The sequence below is a fragment of the Armigeres subalbatus genome, unplaced genomic scaffold (assembly GCF_024139115.2).
Source record: "Armigeres subalbatus isolate Guangzhou_Male unplaced genomic scaffold, GZ_Asu_2 Contig1252, whole genome shotgun sequence".
Taxonomy (NCBI): domain Eukaryota; kingdom Metazoa; phylum Arthropoda; class Insecta; order Diptera; family Culicidae; genus Armigeres; species Armigeres subalbatus.
This window is the reverse complement of record NW_026942015.1, coordinates 86,225-103,272: the sequence shown is the minus strand read 5'-3', so window position 1 is coordinate 103,272 and position 17,048 is coordinate 86,225. Positions and strand designations below refer to the sequence as shown.

At 42.2% G+C, this 17,048-nt stretch overlaps 1 long non-coding RNA gene across 2 annotated transcripts in view; it reads left to right on the top strand.

The window, feature by feature from the left end:
• The first annotated feature begins 9,078 nt into the window (after window positions 1–9,078).
• Window positions 9,079–17,048, top strand: part of LOC134202518 (uncharacterized) — a 71,297-nt gene continuing 63,327 nt past the window's right edge. Inside the window, exons 1-2 of one of the 2 annotated variants that reach the window (XR_009977251.1) lie at window positions 9,079–9,637; window positions 10,777–11,036. This is a non-coding gene — a long non-coding RNA (uncharacterized LOC134202518). The remainder of the gene's footprint in view (window positions 9,638–10,776; window positions 11,037–17,048) is intronic. The other variant, XR_009977250.1, reaches the window with a different exon arrangement.

The following is a 17,048-nucleotide window of genomic DNA, read 5'->3' as shown; positions in this document are numbered from 1 at the left end:
TTCTCCACTGGACTCGATCCTGGGCCAATCGCTTCCAGTCGCCCTGAACATTGAGCGCCCTCAGGTCCTCTTCAACTGCAAAAAGCCATTGTGTACACGGCCTTCCACGAAGCCTGCGGCCTCTTCCGGGTTCTCTACTAAATATTATCTTCGCTTGACGTTCTTCCGGCATACGAACAACGTGACCAGCCCACCGTTGTCTGCCGTGTTGAATAAGCTTAATAATATCCAGCTCTTTATACACCTGGTACAATTCGTGATTCATGCGGCGCCGCCAGATACCGTTCTCCTGTTTACCGCCGAGTATTGTCCGCAGCATCTTACGCTCAAACACTCCGAAAGCTCTCCGATCAGCCTCCTTTAAGGTCCATGTTTCATGGCCGTATAAAGCCACCGGAAAAATCAGAGTAGTATACAGCGCGAGTTTTGTTTTCGTTTGCAGACTACGGGACTTAAGCTGGTTACGAAGTCCGTAATAAGCCCTATTTGCAGCTGCAATACGTCTTTTCACTTCGCGGGTAACATCATTATCGCACGTCACTAATGTTCCAAGATACACAAATTCTTCTACCACTTCAAATTTTTCACCATCCAGCACCATTTCGCTACCACCACCACTAATGAACCCACGTTGATTGCCAGCGACTATATACTTCGTTTTGCTGGTATTGATCGTGAGTCCAATTCTCGCTGTCTCCTTCTTAAAAGGCACAAAAGCCTCTTCCACGGCACGGCGATCAATCCCGATAATATCGATATCGTCCGCAAATCCCAGGAGCATATGCGATCTTGTGATAATAGTACCGCTTCTTTGCACGCCAGCTCTCCTAATCGCTCCCTCGAGCGCTATATTGAACAGTAGATTCGAGAGTGCATCACCCTGCTTTAATCCATCTAAGGTAACAAATGACGTCGATATTTCATCCGCAACCCTTACACTTGATTTCGATCCTTCCAACGTTATACGAATCAGCCGTATCAGTTTCGCCGGAAAACCATGTTCAAGCTTAATTTGCCATAATTCATTCCGTTTCACTGAATCGTACGCCGCCTTGAAATCAATAAACAGATGATGTGTCTGCAAGTTGTACTCCCGGAATTTATCAAGGATTTGTCACAGGGTAAACATTTGATCCGTCGTTGATCGGCCCTCACGAAACCCCGCTTGGTATTCGCCGACGATGGACTCTTCAAGCGGTCTCAATCTGTTGAACAGAATACGGGACATAATTTGTACGCCGAATTAAGGAGGGTTATTCCTCGGTAATTGGCGCACTCCAGTCTGTGCCCTTTTTTAAAGAGAGGGCAAATGAGGCCGTCCAACCAGCTAGCAGGCATTTCCTCGTCTTCCCATATTTTCGACATAATATGGTGCAGAACTTCATAAAGCTGCTCACTACCATGTTTGAGAAGTTCAGCCGGGAGCTGGTCCTTCCCCGCAGCCTTATTGTTTTTCAGCTCTTAACAGCTTTTTCAACCTCATCTAGTGTAGGCGACTCCACAGCTTGTCCATCGTTGCTAATATTTATTCTGCTCTCCGATGCACCGTCACTTCCACTATTCAACAAAGTCTCGAAGTGTTGCTTCCACCTGGCAGCCACTTCGGTTTTATCTGTCAGCAAATTCCCTTGTTGGTCGTTGCACATGACGGGAGATGGCGCTGTCTTTCTCCACACGCCATTGACAGGCTCATAGAACCTCCGCATATCGTTCTGCTCCATTTTTTCCTGCGCCTCGCTAATCACTTGTTCTTCATATTCTTTCTTCTTCCTGCGGTAGGTTCGTTTTTCGGCTGCTCTTGCTTCATTGTACCGATCTTTATTCGATCGGGTACCCGACACCAACATCCGGCTTCTGGCAACGTTCTTCTCGTCTGTCACTCTCTGACACTCCACATCGAACCAACCCGTCCTGGGTCGCCTCTGTGCAGTGCCTACCACTTCTCGTGCTGTTGTGCTCACCGCTCCATGGATCGACTCCCATAGATCGTTGATGTTGTCGCTAACGTTGATTGCACTTATCCGTTCGTCGAGCTTCTGGCGGTACTCAGTCGATACTCCTTTCGCCGACAATCGCTGGATATTGTAACACATCGTTCGCTGTGATCTTTCGTTCGATACAGTTGACAACCGTGATCGAATTTTACTGACAACGAGGTAGTGATCAAAGTCAATGTTCGGACCTCTGAATGTCCGCACATCGATAACATCCGAGAAATGGCGCGCATCCACCAGAACATGGTCTATCTGGTTGCAAGTTTCACCATTTGGGTGTCTCCAGGTGTACTTTCGGATGTTCTTTCGTGCAAAGTAGGTGCTACTGATGGCCATACCTCTTTTTTTTTCTTGAGCAAGGGTAAACGGAAATCTGCAACCAGACACCTGAGGAGGTACTCAGGTAGTGTGGGGATGGGTATGTCATGTAACTCTTACCCGACCTACTAAAACCAAAACCCTTTCGCCAGTCCGTACCCCCGGCCCGCAATTAAGCAATACATCAGGGGGGGGACTATTGAGAACGCTCACGCCTATGCTAACGCACAATGAGTATAGATAGAAGGTGAGGAAGAAGACCAAATGCAAGTGTGTTAGTGGATGATGAAAAATGTAAACAGCAAATGGTGACGTACATATTTGCACGGCTTCTTATGGGAGCTCGTTCGAATGTAGTAGTGAAAGCTTTTTCGCCATACACAAAAGGCACGCACACAATATATAGATTTCCATACCTTAGTATTTATTTACATTGGCTAACGCACTTGACGTCAATACACACAACATCGACTTCAAGGGTGGCTACCTCACCACCCGTCGATCGCAAGCTATGATAGTAACCTAACGGTCCGTATCATAATCTCACGTTGGAGACGAGCACCCCGACAACAACCACCGCGCATGAACCGCAATAACCTCTATATCTACATACTGAGGTCCCCGCAGCCCACCCGCGACATGTTGGTTGTCGGGGTGAGCAAAGTGTGCACTGCATCACAGGTGCACTCGTTGGTTTTGTTCAAGACGCCACCACCGCTGCAGTTTCGAAATAATCTGTTGAGATGCTGTGATCACCGCATTCCATATAGCTTCTTCCCGGCACATCCTCTCGACGAGGTTGTCCGGGGTTGTATCCATACCACTAATAAGCAGCATGGTATTGCGTTCTACCTCGAATCGCGGGCATGCGAACATCACATGCTCTGCCGATTCTACCTCACCTACACATTCAGGACACTCCGCAGAATCTGCGAAGCCAAACCTGTGTAGGAATTTCTTAAAAGCAGCCATGTTCAGACAACACCTGTGTTAGGTGGAAGTTGACTTGACCATGCTTCCTATCAACCCAGTTGGACACATCTGGAATCAGTCTGTGGGTCCAACGACCTTTGACTGCGGTGTCCAATGTCTTTTGCCATTTGAGCAACGACGCTGCTCTCTTGACACGTCGCACTTGCACCGAGTCCCTTTCGTTGTAGCACTCCACATCCTCCTCTAAAGAGTGTGTCGATCGGCATCATTCCAGCTATAACGCACACCGCCTCATATGATATGGTGCGATATGCGCTCGCGACACGTAAGCACATCAGCCGGTGTACTCTGATCAATTTCTTTACATTGTACTCGGCTTTTAGTGCTACGGCCCATGCCGGCACGCCATAACGGATGATAGACAATGCTACGCCAGCTATCAGCCTACGCACCTGACTATGCACCGCCGATCTGTTGGACATCATTCGTGATAAAGATTTTATCGCCAATGAAGCCCGCTGACATGCATAATAATCGACGTGGCTCGTAAAATTGAGCTTATCATCGATCATCACGCCCAGATGCTTGAGAGACCTCACGGAGTTAACTGTGCAGGTCCCTACTCTTATCCTCGCCTGTTGCAGCCCATGACGGTTATGCACTACCACGACTTCCGTCTTGTGATGTGCAAGGGACAACCGCCTCGAGTTGAGCCATTCCTCCACTCTGACAATCGCGTATGAAGCCTTCAGTTCGACTTCGTCGAGAGTGTCACCTGCTACTTCTAGCATTACGTCATCCGCGAAGCCTTCTATCTTAACTCCGGCCGGGAGACTTAAGCGCAATACTCCGTCGTACATAATATTCCACAGAACCGGTCCGAGGATCGATCCCTGTGGAACACCCGCGGACACTACGATCGACTTTTGACCAGCATCAGTGTCGTATAACAACACCCTATTCTGAAAATAGCTTTTCAATATCCTGCACAGGTAATCCGGAACTCTCAATTGGTGCAGGGAGTCAGCAATTGCTGCCCAGCTAGCATTGTTAAACGCGTTTTTTTCATCAAGTGTAATCAACGCGCAGTACCTAATACCTCTTCTGTTTAAACCTCTCGCTATCTTGGCCGTATCCGTAACTGCTCGAATTGCTTCGATGGTAGAACGGCCCTTACGGAAGCCATACTGGTTGCTAGATAAGCCACCAGCACACTCTGTATAGGCCGACAATCTATTCAGAATGACCCTCTCTAGCAGCTTTCCAGCTGTGTCGAGTAGGCAAATTGGTCTGTATGCCGAAGGATCCCCAGGCTTCGGTAATAGCACCAATTTCTGCCGTTTCCATCGATCTGGGAAGTTTCCTTCGTCCATGCATCTCTGGAGGCAGCTCCTGAACATTTCTGGATTGGCAAGAATGGCGTGTTTAAGGGCCAGGTTTGGAATACCATCCGGGCTTGGCGCTTTATTGAGCTTAAGTTTTCTTGCGGCTACGATAAGCTCCTCGTTAGTCACTAGCGGTACCACGTCAACTGACTCGTACGGTGTAGCGGGCCAGTTCGATGATTCATGCCTCGGAAACAACCCGTCGACTATTTTGGCCAACATCCCCGGAGATTTCTCAGGTGGCGTGGTATTAGTCCTAGCCATCACCATCCTGTATGCATCTCCCCATGGATTGTCGTTTGCCATCCTGCACAGCCGCTCGAAGCAGGCTCTCTTACTACATTTGATCTCGTAGTTCAGAGCTCTGCTCGCTGTCTGGAACACCCTGCGTCTCTCGACCTTTTCAGCGTCTGTTCTGGCACGTCGCAGCCTTCTCTTTGCTCTAAGGCAGATTCTACGAAGGTCTGCAATTGTGTCAGTCCACCAGTACGCAGGTTGCCGGTTTCCGGGAGGTTTGGTCCTCCTAGGCATCGTCACATCGCATGCACGGGTTAGTACATCGATTAACTCGTCGCCACTTAATCCCGTTGTTCGCGTCTCCCATCGTAGTGATTCCTCCAAGAGTTCTGGGTTGAACTGCGAGGTGCGCCATCCTAGATCGGCTTTGCCGATCCGCCTTAATGGTTGCTACGGGGTATACCGGATCATAAAACGAATTTCCTGATGATCGCTGGAGGTATGCCCCTCATGAACCTCCCATTCTGGCTCCACCGTCCATCCCGCGCTGCAGAAGGTCACATCGATGCATGAATCACCGCTCGGTCCCCTGAACGTTGGCACTTGGCCTTCATTCAGCAGGACTACGTTTAATACCGCTAGCGACTCTAGCAGGGCATGACCTCTGGCGTTTGTGGACCGGGATCCCCAGTCCACTGCCCACGCATTGAAGTCGCCTGCTACACCCGACTAGAAGGTCATATCTTAATTATATCAACATATGTTATTATGTTATACTAAATTTTTATAACAAAATTTGTTAGAAACATGGTGCAGGATGTTGTTAAAATATCTAAATTTCTATCAAAAATTACACTACTGGAAACAAAAAGCTATCAAATTTTGTTACAATTTTATCAAAAAAATAACATATTTTGTTAGAAATTTATAACAGAATCAGATACAAAATATATTGTTTCTGTGCAGTTGGATTTTTTTACAGGTCGTGATAAGTTTGCAGATTGTGGTCAACAATAAGATATTTTTGTTTTTGTCTGAACAACAATATTTTTCAAGAACATGAACTAACAACACTAGAAATTAGGAAACCTTTTCAAATGATATCACTATAGCGTTGTGATATATATGGCTGATAGACTTTGCTACATCTATTTTAATTGCCTACTGTTGGGCAATTCGGTGTTGAGCATTTTTTAAACATATTATGATAAAATCCTGTTACAACATTTGAAAGATAATGGCTACTAAGAACAAAATTGTAACAAAATAAGTAATAAATATCACAATATGTTAAAATTGTGTTCAGTTTCTGTTATGCTCTTCTAGTCGGGCAACTAACGGTTTTAAGCCAGTTAGTTTTGCTGCAAGAATATCTACTACCCTAGTAAAGTGCACTATACTCCACCTGGGAGGACAGTAGCAGCTACAAAAGTAAACACCGTTTACCTTTGCTATAACGAAACCCTCATCGTCAGGTGATGATATTATCTCCTGGATGGGATATCGCCCGCAAGTCCAGATGGCCACCATCTGAGACTTATCCGCAATCCAACTACCGTTACCGGCAGGGATGCGGTAAGGATCGGACAGCAAGGCTACATCAGCTTTACACTCAGTAACCGACTGTTGTGGCAGCAATTGAGCCGCCTCGCAGTGGTTCAGGTTAAGCTGTGTTACCTGCGTGTCTGGGTCCTTCTAGAGGCCGGACAAGCCTGGACACCGGTGAGGTGTCTGTTCTCTGTACCCGGGGGACAGATCAGACACCTTGGTGCAGCCTGACAGGTGCGAGCTTGGTGGCCTTCAGCTCCACACCTACGGCATAGCTTACTGCGATCAGGTCCTTTACAGTCATAAGACTTATGACCGTTGCCAAGACACCTGAAACAGGTCTGAAGCGGTTGGCTTATACTTAGCGGACATACCGACCAACCCACTTTCAGTTTAGCCTTATCCATTACCTTTTTGGCCTCAGCCTGAGGTACTTGGAATGAGGCAACCTGCATTCCCGCGAAGCTTTTGCGTAGCCGAACCGTAGATTCCTGGATCTCGACATTGCACTGATCTCTCAGTGCGTCGACCAGGTCTCTAGCCTCGGTTACTTCATCCAGGCCCTTGCACTGGATGTTCTAAACTGGACATAGGGCTCTTACTTGAACCCCATCGCCCAGGACTTCCTCCGTCAACTTTTTGTACTCAGAACTCTTCTGAGCAGCATCCCGCTTCAAGACGAGAATCATCTCGCCTTTCCGCGTCCTTCGGATGCAGTTGACATCCTCTCCTAGGCCAGCGAGTTTGTCATTAACTCTCATGGCCTTCAAGACTTCGGCGTAGCTCTTGTCGTCAGTACTGACGATAATCGCCTCACCTCTATCTTTACGCTTACCACTGACATTGGAAGAATTGAAGTGTAATTGAAGAATTTGTCCCGTATCCTCAACACACAGATTCTTCACTCGCTTCATCTGCTTGCCCATCACTACGAAACCAACTCCATGCTCTGCTTTTCCGCCGCACGTAAAAAAAAGCGTTCCCGAATTCGTGAACCAGCAAAAATACACCGTGATTTAATTAATGGATTTGGGAACACCAGTCACGTTTTCCCGAACGTTCCAGAAAACGTGATTGTATTCCCGAATCCGTGACTGTTATTCCCGAAAAAATACACCGTGAACTCGTTAGTTCACGAATTCATGAACGTTTTTTTTGCGTGCGCCGCTGTGATAGATTTTATACTTGAATGCAGTGTTGGTCGTGGGGTCCACGGCTTGGAATTCACGTTTTCCGGATCTAGGCCATCGGACTTCTTGAATAGCGGCCACGTTCACTCCAACCTTCTGCAGTTCATGAGCCAGAAGGCTCACTCGTCCAGGTTCATTCAGGGTCCTGACATTCCAGGTACTGAGTTTCCAAGCATAGTCCTTATTTCGTTGCCGGGTCGGTTGCCAAAAATAACGTTCTCTTTTTCTTCTATCTCCATTTTTCGTGGTATTTGAAAGGCTTCAGTAAGCTACCTTACCGGGGTCGCGTTACCTACATCGCGCTAGTGGGACTGCCACCTTAGGTATAGCTGACGCGATACAGCATTTCGTTGATCAGCCGCTGGGTACCAGGCAGACGCTGTTTGAGCCGCACCTCCTGGTGAACAGACGCTCGAGGCGTACCTTCTCACTCTAGCTGATGTCAGACAACGGTCCCCATGCTGCACTACCAGCTAAGTACACAATCCTTAGCTGGCGGTCTTTTGTCATCGGACGACCCGTGGAAGCGTGAGATAGGAACTTGTGGGGACCAAAGCTCTGTTGGGCGCTCCTTCCTTGATGTCAACCCACCATTTTGCAGCCACATGTCTACTTCATCCCTAATAATTCTACTTCATTGAGCCCAATAACGACTTGAGTGGACTGTTTCTGTTGGAGCATACTAGATCGATGCCGAATTTCATTAGTTAAACGCGTAGCCGTGATGTGTGATGTGATCATATGGGACCGAAACTCTTTTCAACGATTTATAAGTTATTTAAAAGGAATATTACCAAACTCGTCTTTTGACACGGGAATAAGTTTATCCTATCTCTTGCAGTGATCTGAATAAGCCAAACTTACTCAAGCCCAGGAGGCGAAGTCAATACAATATTCATCAATAACGTCCAATTGAATAAGCAAGCAATTTTTCTGAAGCTTTCATACTGCCACCCGTCATTAAAGCTTTTACTGTGAGTCTCGAAAGCTACACACATCAATAAACCACCCTCTCTACAAGCTTTTATGAGAGACATACTATGTGCTATGCTCTAATATTGCGTATTTGTTGATGCTCACCTCGCTCTGTGAATCTTTACGTAAATATATTTGCCGGCAGATTTGAGGGAGCTGGTCTTAAACTAACCTACTGTGCTGATATTATTAGTTTAAAACTAAATTAGTGTGGCATTCCTCCACCTAATTGTAAAATCAAGCTTATTAATAGGATATGTAAAACTTTGCAATTTATGCCATTTTCATAGTATTGAATTTGCAATAGGACTTTTTGATGTCCCCATTAGTTCAGGATGTCAATGATGGCGAATTTCAAATTCCAATGGGCACACCTGGCCGTTTTGAACACTTTAATTCCAAGTCAACAGGTGCATTTAGTACTATTGCCGCTAACCATTAGTGATTGGCAGAGGCCCCGCGCCTTAATCGGGCTACGTATCTCCAGTTCATAGGCACTATTGGCAGAGATAGCTTCCCAGTTCTCCAATCACATTCTATCGGTTCGGAAGGTTGACGCTCAGTCGCGAACGATACCTCGGCGAGTAAACACGCGCGAACAACATTTCTGGTCGTTGAACGTCGCTTGGTCATCGCTGTGCCGTTGCAGTTGCATCAGATGCAATAACCGATATCCAGCGCAAAGTTTTCGTTCGCGTGGTTTGAGGATGTTTGTTGTTGCTGGCTATAGGAACAACGTTTGATGGAACGCTCTTTTATGTAATTGGCGACGGTAGGGAAGGAATAGAATCGTCTTGGTAAACATTCCCTTCACGACCTGGAATCAGCTGGACTTTGCACTTCGTGGGTGCGTGGATAGTGTACGACTAGTGACGTCAAGTTCTGTTTAAAGTTGGTGACTGGAAGAATTTGCGCGAATGGTGTTCTTTGAAGCTTAAAATGTTTGTATGCTCTATCTGAAAATTGTTGACTGTGGATTATCCAACCGATTCGTATAAATGAATCTCATAGCCAAAACAATCAGGGATTGTTCACCGCGTGTTGTTTACCAATTAGGGTCTGTGTTTTAGCGTACAGTGTATTTTTTTTGTTCTGGGGTTTCCTGAGTGTTCTCGATTCTCTGAAATTCATTCAATGGGTTTCGCTTACTTCACGTGGCCCAGTATAGTGCTGTTTCGGACGAAGATATGCTCAAATTGAAGTTTCGTACCTTCGCAATCATATAGGATGATCGTCAAAAAATCACCGAAGAAGAGTGCGCAACTTGCCTCGAAATCTATCGAAGAAAAAAGTGAGAAGATTTGCTCCAAGGCAAAATAAAAAATTACACGAGCAATTTGAAGAAAAGCAAAAAAGCTATTACCATTACCCAGTCAGTGTTGCTGCTTCTGCAAGTAGTGTATTGAAGTTTTTTTTGCTTCTTACAACAAACATTCGAAGCGAAACTCGTTTTCTCCTCTGACTGCCCTCGTCGACGCATCGTCTATATAGGGTGGAATGAAGACAGATACCCACATTTCGCTTAAACCTGCGTTGCGGGGCGAGGCGCATAGAATGTCAGATGAATAAGCGCCACATAATAAAATGTTTCCAAACAATATTTTGAAATGTCTGAGACGAGTTTAGTACTCTCCATTTAATTCCACCAATTATTTCGATATCTTTGCTGACTCGAAATAATTGGTGGAATTAAGTGGAGAGTACTAAACTCGTCTTAGACGGTTGAATACATTCCACTAAAAAGAGCTTAAAATATTTTTTCTGAATATTTTGAAATTATGACCGATTTGTAACTAGTCGAGAAATGCATAGACATGAAAACGATTTCTTAGAAATTTAAATTATTCATGAGATTATCAGAGTAAATTGGCACCTTTTTATGATTGGTTTTTAATACAGTAGTTTTTTTCTTTATCGTGGGCCAAACATGGCATTATGTAGTATTGGCGGTAATTCTAATTTTAGGAGCTCAAAACTATAGTTCGGAAATATATAAAGCTTATATTTATTTTCAATGTTCCTAATAGTATAAAGCTGACGCGATGTTTTTCATAGTATAGAGCTATAAATAATGATAACTAAAATACAATTATTCAATCAAACTATATTCTTAGACTAGTAAAATGCGACATTATTTTCATCGCTCTTGCAATTTGCTATGGATTTCTTATTTTTTGTGTGGCGTTTACATTTCAGTCGAACAGAGTAGAAAAATAGCTAAACCGAAGTAGGGTAACCGGAGGGTTCGCGATTTGTGCTTTTTGGTGTCCGCAAGTAATAGACGCTTGAAGCAGCTGAGGCCGCCCCTGCCTGGCCCTTCGCGGGTTCCTCGTTTGCTGCCGCTCACCTGGCGTGAGCGTGTGCGTGTGGATCTCTTGTTGGCACATTGCTTCAAATAGTCACCTATAATGAACGATCGAACCAAACAGCAACTGCCAGCGAACAGTCCGTAAAGAGTAAGTGAAATGTAATGCAAACTAATATTCAATGTGTGTAATGTTATAAAGGTGAACTAGCAAAAGCTAATGCGAGCAAAGGGGACTTGGTAAATGGAAAGAAATGGTTTTGGTATCAATCATTTATAATTTTATTTTGCTTTACTTTGAGCTATTGTAATCAACGGAACAAAAACTTTTATATCACATCAAACTTTGGTATCAAAGGCTGCAAAATAAAATTGCAATAAGAAATTTTCCATAAAGAAATCGGGGTAAAAGAAATAAAACTTTTCTTTATATAAATGCTTTATATAAATTTTTCATAAACCAAGATAATATTGGCCATTTTTAATATCGAAGTTAATTAAAATTAAATTTATTGCAATTAAAAAAGCAATGTTTTCCACAAGCAAAAAATGATCCAATTTTCTATAAATAAAAATAGCAATAAATAAAACAAATATAGGATAGAATAAAAAAGCAATAAATAACACTATCCAACAAAATTGACCTTTTTTTTCGATCCCTACAACCATTTTCAATGTACTCAATAGAGATTTTTTTATGTTGAATTCGGATACATATTAAGAATTTCTGTAACACGTCAAGCTTTTGAGAAAAAAAGGGGTTTTATTCACAAAAGTATGTGGTATGTATATTGAGTAAGTATGAAAATACATAATTTCAAGTAGAATTGGTTTAATTGTTCTGCAAAGTTATTTTTTTGTTTATTCGTTTAAGAATAATGTTCAAATTTCATAGAATAACCCTCTCCGGATGCATTTGAGTGGTTGGATTTCGTTTAGGACGTTCTTTTTATTGTAAGAAACCCAGATTAATCAACCTAGCGGTGATGGAACCTTTCTCGTGTGATATAAAAATACTATTACAGTATTTTGGCCCTAACTTTTGAGCCCATAGGACAATTTTCAATAGAAAAATTAGTGGGATTTTTTTTTGGTTTAAAAAAAAATAATATTTTGGCCATAACTTCTGGGCCCAATTTTCAATAGGATACAATGGGACATAACTTTTCATTCCGTTATTTTGCATTCTCTCTAGAGCTAATGTCGGTTTTATGCTATCGCAGTTTCTACTTTCATGGAAATATACGAGAATCTAACGCTTATTACAAAAATAGCCTCGTATTCTCGGAAATATCAGAGCATGCAAGGCAAATGATTCTTGTCATATTGTATTCAGGTTCTGACAAAGACTTGTTGCAAGGTGCGTTTGTCAGTAACAAACTCTGTTGATGACAAAGGGTATATTGTTAGGCGTTGCTCGAATATTGATTCCCTGATATACCAATTGATGGACTTTTCCCAAATAAGCGTAATAGATATTGACCATAGGCCTTTGAACAGCGATTCTTGAATCTCTCAAAAACCCAAACCCTAGGACTGTGCTTTTTATTCAGGACGACTAATTTCCTCAATAGAAAAAAATATTTCGTTCTATCTGGTAGTCAAATGAAGAAAAGAGGCTGAATAAGGAGTATTAGTTGTAATAAATTTCGAGGTAAATCATATTTTTTTTACGGTTATAATACAACATCCGCCATTACGCATCTTTGTCTGAAGGGTTCTATCACAAACGCCCGAAAGACACTCGCCCGAATGACAAACGTCTGAATTCCATTCGCCCGAATAGACCAAACACCCGAAAAGACCATTTGCTCGAATGGACCATTCGCCCGAATGGACCATTCGCCCGAAAATACCATTCGCCCGAAGGGACCATTCGCCCGAAAAGACCATTCGCCCGAATAGACTACTTGCTCGAATAAACTCTTTACTTTACTTGATGAAAAGATTTTTTGTTACTAATGAAAATAAATAGTATATTTGATTTCCTACTTATCTCATATTTTGTTGTACACGTCTCTCATATGTATTTAAATAATCGTTTCGTTTATGTGTGAAATAATAAGAAAAATAACGACGTTATGTACTTTCTTTTTCATAATATTCAAATAATGACTTGATTTCTTTATATACGTATGCATTAACTTCAGACCTCGGGAATTTTGTCCACAGATTTTTTCCCAAAGGCACAGGGACCAAAATCCGGCGGAAAACTTTCCCGAGGTGTAAAGCCCCATAGAAAAAAAAAATCAGTTTCAATCGCTTAGCATTGTTGAGAGAATCAGATATTAAAATAAGTTTTATGTAAAGCCTGTCCTCGTTAAATTTCGGACACTGAGACAATGTCCAACTGATTTGAAGCCATTTTATCTCTTTGGACAAGAAGGAAAACCCGCTGAAAGAATAACATAAAGCGGAGAGATTCAACTGTCGTGTAAATTGATCTCCTCAGTGGTTTGTGAAAATTTTTTAAAAATCGCATTGGATAATGGGTGTCCGAAATTTAACGTGGACAGGCTTTATGCTGGTCACTTATACCGGTCCACAAACATCCTGAAATGAATTAAAACCTGACGGAATAATTAGAGCTGTAGCGAAAAATGATATTGCAAGGGTATTTATTTAAACCAATCGTCAAAAATAAGAGGCGGAATTAGGAATTCACCCTTCTTTTCTTCATACATTGTTCTTTCTAAATGTATTGAAGACATAATTAATAACGTCCGTAATGTGTAACATTCATTATGCCTAACGTAGTGGACTCATGTGAATGGTCGCCAATCAACGCACAAAAAGACCACTAGAGACCTACTTTTCTCCCCTTCACTATGGTCGGTCTATGAGAATACCGGTGTCATGCCATTAGGTCGAGAAGTGAGAAGTTAGTTCTTCCTTTTTCCTCCTCCATTCTTCTTTCTTCCTCATTCGTTTATTTTACTTTCTTCATCCCTCTTCCTTCTTTCTTCTTACTTTTTTCCTCATTTCTTCCTTCTCTCTTCTTTCACTCTTTCTTTCTTCTTTCTTCCTTCTTTTTCCTTTTTTCTTTATTCTTTCATGCTTCTTTCTCCCTTTTTTCTTTCCTCTTTTTTTTTCTTTTTTCTTTTTTTTCTTTCTTCCTTCTTTTTGCCTTTCTCGTATACTAAGTATACGGAAAGGCTATAGAACTGCTCCAAAACCGAACTTTTTATAGAAGGCTCGGAGACCCATAGTGTTATATACCAATCGACTCAGCTCGACGAATTGAGGTGATGTCTGTATGTGTGTATGTATGTGTGTGTGTGTGTGTGTATGTGTACAAAAATGTGAGACACGTTTTTGGGCATTTAGCATCATCCGATTTGCTCGCAACAAGTTGCATTCGACGCGGAATGCAGTCCCATTGGTTCCTATTTAAAATTAGATCGATCGAACTTTGCGTTTTGGAGTTATGGCCAAAAAACTGTTTTAACGTTCAAAAAAAAAGCAAAATGCCTAGCTCTGGATTCGAACTCGTGACCTCTAGAACGGGAAGCGGTTACTACACCACTGTACCATCGATACACATAACATGTGAGAAGATACGTACAAATATAAATCATCGAATTGGGCACATATTCATTGCCTCTATAAGCAACAGAACTCATCCTTCTAGGGTATTGTTTCCTATACTGGAAGTATTAATGGAATGAGAAAAGAAAATATTAATTTTTCTCGTTGGTTATTAAAATATACAGTTTCAATACATTAACTTAGAACAAGATGCCGTGGTGAGTATAAGCCGTTTTGCAGCGCAGTATCATTATTTCACACTTTACCGGTCGCTACTAAACGCGCTGCTAAAATAGTAGCGCAGCTGACAGGTGATCAAATTTGGTAGCGCGATAACAGCGCTGCTATTTGATGAACTATTAAACGTCACCGGTATGGAACGCAGCCACCAAAATGTTAACCGAAAATAGCGACTGGTGCGAAAAAGAGTGACTAAACTAAAATGACAGAGCAGCGAGGGTGATCAAAACACTCGCACCCAGTAATGATGCTCTAATAGATAAACTATTGAAACCGCTTGGATACGCTGTTCATTTATTGGAGATAAAAAGTAGATTCACTATGATGCGAGGAAATCAATGCAAAATTGTATTGGTATAATAACATAATTTCATCCAAACTTAAATAAACATATGTGTATAATAATGTGAAATATCAATAAGAACCCCTCAGGTTACGGGTGCCCAATGGAAATTACTAACAGTAAACATTTTTCGATAGGATATCCGTTCAGTAATTAAAAATCCTCTTCTCTGCTAAACTTTAGACATAACTTTTCTCATGTCTTTTTGCTATCAAGCGCTAAGAAAAGCACAAATACCCTATATAACAGCCTGTAAATAATCCTCATGTAGCAATTTCAAAAAGCATCGTGCTTTGTTCAACACGTTCAACGCTCTCCCGTACGAATGCACCCTAAAGGAGGAATGGCAATGTGCCTCGCGCAGTGGTGGTCCCCCATACAAATGCTCGACTAAACCTACGATTGCGCTTGAAATTTAGCAACAGTAATTTTGTAACGCTGAATTCATTTTGAAATTTAAATAGTTATCCGACATATGCTATGCTATCCAAAGACTTACGGAAGCCCATGACTTAAGATCTGCAGCCACAGTAGCGTCTCAATTCTAACCTTGAAACAGTAAATTTTCCGCTTTGGTGCAGCAAGGCGCAATTCGCCAAACTAACCACTGTTAAGTAGACAAAACATATATTTCAATGCATGATATCAGTTCTTTCCGAATCTTTCCCGATAAAAAATTTAGTCAAATTTAAGTTTTCCATGCATATATGTTTAGGAGATACTTTACAGCATCAACTTGAACCAGGTCACCAAAAATTAAATTTACCAACTACAATTAACAAATTGAGGAATTATCCTTGACTAAATGTACAAAATTAAAATAATATCAGCTTCAAGAAAGAACGATTTGTTTTAGGTTTTGTCTGGGTTTCCGCCACTGTGGATCGGTCGGCTTAACAATCGTAGCATCAGCGGCAAGCCGTGCTTCTGTTCTATTTTTACGCATATGCATGCATCATTCTTTGTGGCGTTCAATCAGCATATGGGAGCGCAGCTGGTGTGCGGGAAGACGCGGGACGCATGCGCATTCGCTTCAGTCTCTTGCCGTCGGATGAATATTGCCAAAGGAAGCATCACCAACACACATCGCATTGCGTGCGGCAATGTTCTATTTTTAGCACAGCTGGGTTGAATGTTGATCCGAGCAAATGAGATTTGGGGAAATTGGTTAATGAGTATTACGGAAAAAGAGAAACATTTTGATAGGTCCGCGTTAATAACGCGCAGAGGGAAATCCCCGGTCCTAATTCATTGGATATAGAGTCTGCTGCCCCATAAACTCGCAAGCTTCTGATTTTATTGAATAATTATGTCTTTTCTATTCACTAAGGCATTTTTTCTTTGTGCATTGTGAAGCAATCGAATATAATTTTCCACTTATGTTTACTCTCTATATTGAAACTCGGTGGGAAAGTTTGATTACTACCAAGGTAAATCAAAAGCTATTTTGTTTCTGCTAACAATCATTAAAGAAAACTGTTGAGTACATATTGATTCTCAATTTATGCATTTATGTTTCATTTATGTTTCCTTCTTCATCTAAAGTTCAGACCTGAATTCTTTCAAATACCCCAAATAATCAGATGGATTCAATTATAGAAATGTCATGAATATAAATATAAACAATACACAACATTAGGTTCCATAGATTATTAGCATGCACTCAGCGAACTGAACTATCGAAATTCATAACTGGCGCCTTATGAATCTTCGACCGAATATTCCACCAACAGTAATTCTTATACGCAGTTACCTTCCCGAGTAATCAAGCGTCGATGGGCGAGTGGTCTACATACCGGCCTCCTGACCCCGACGTCCAAGGTTCGAACCCAGTCTGCCGCACTTCACTTTTTTTCAAATGAAAATCATCATTCATAAGGCAACATATTGAAATTCATACCGATTCCTTGTGGCAAATTTTCATAAGGCGTTTGATTGAAAATCATACGCCCATTTTCCTCAGTGTGGAAGATATAAAATACAAAAAAAAATTATTGGAGGCGCTTTGAATTTTCTAGTATTCAAAATTCTTCTTGCAATGCAATCATACCA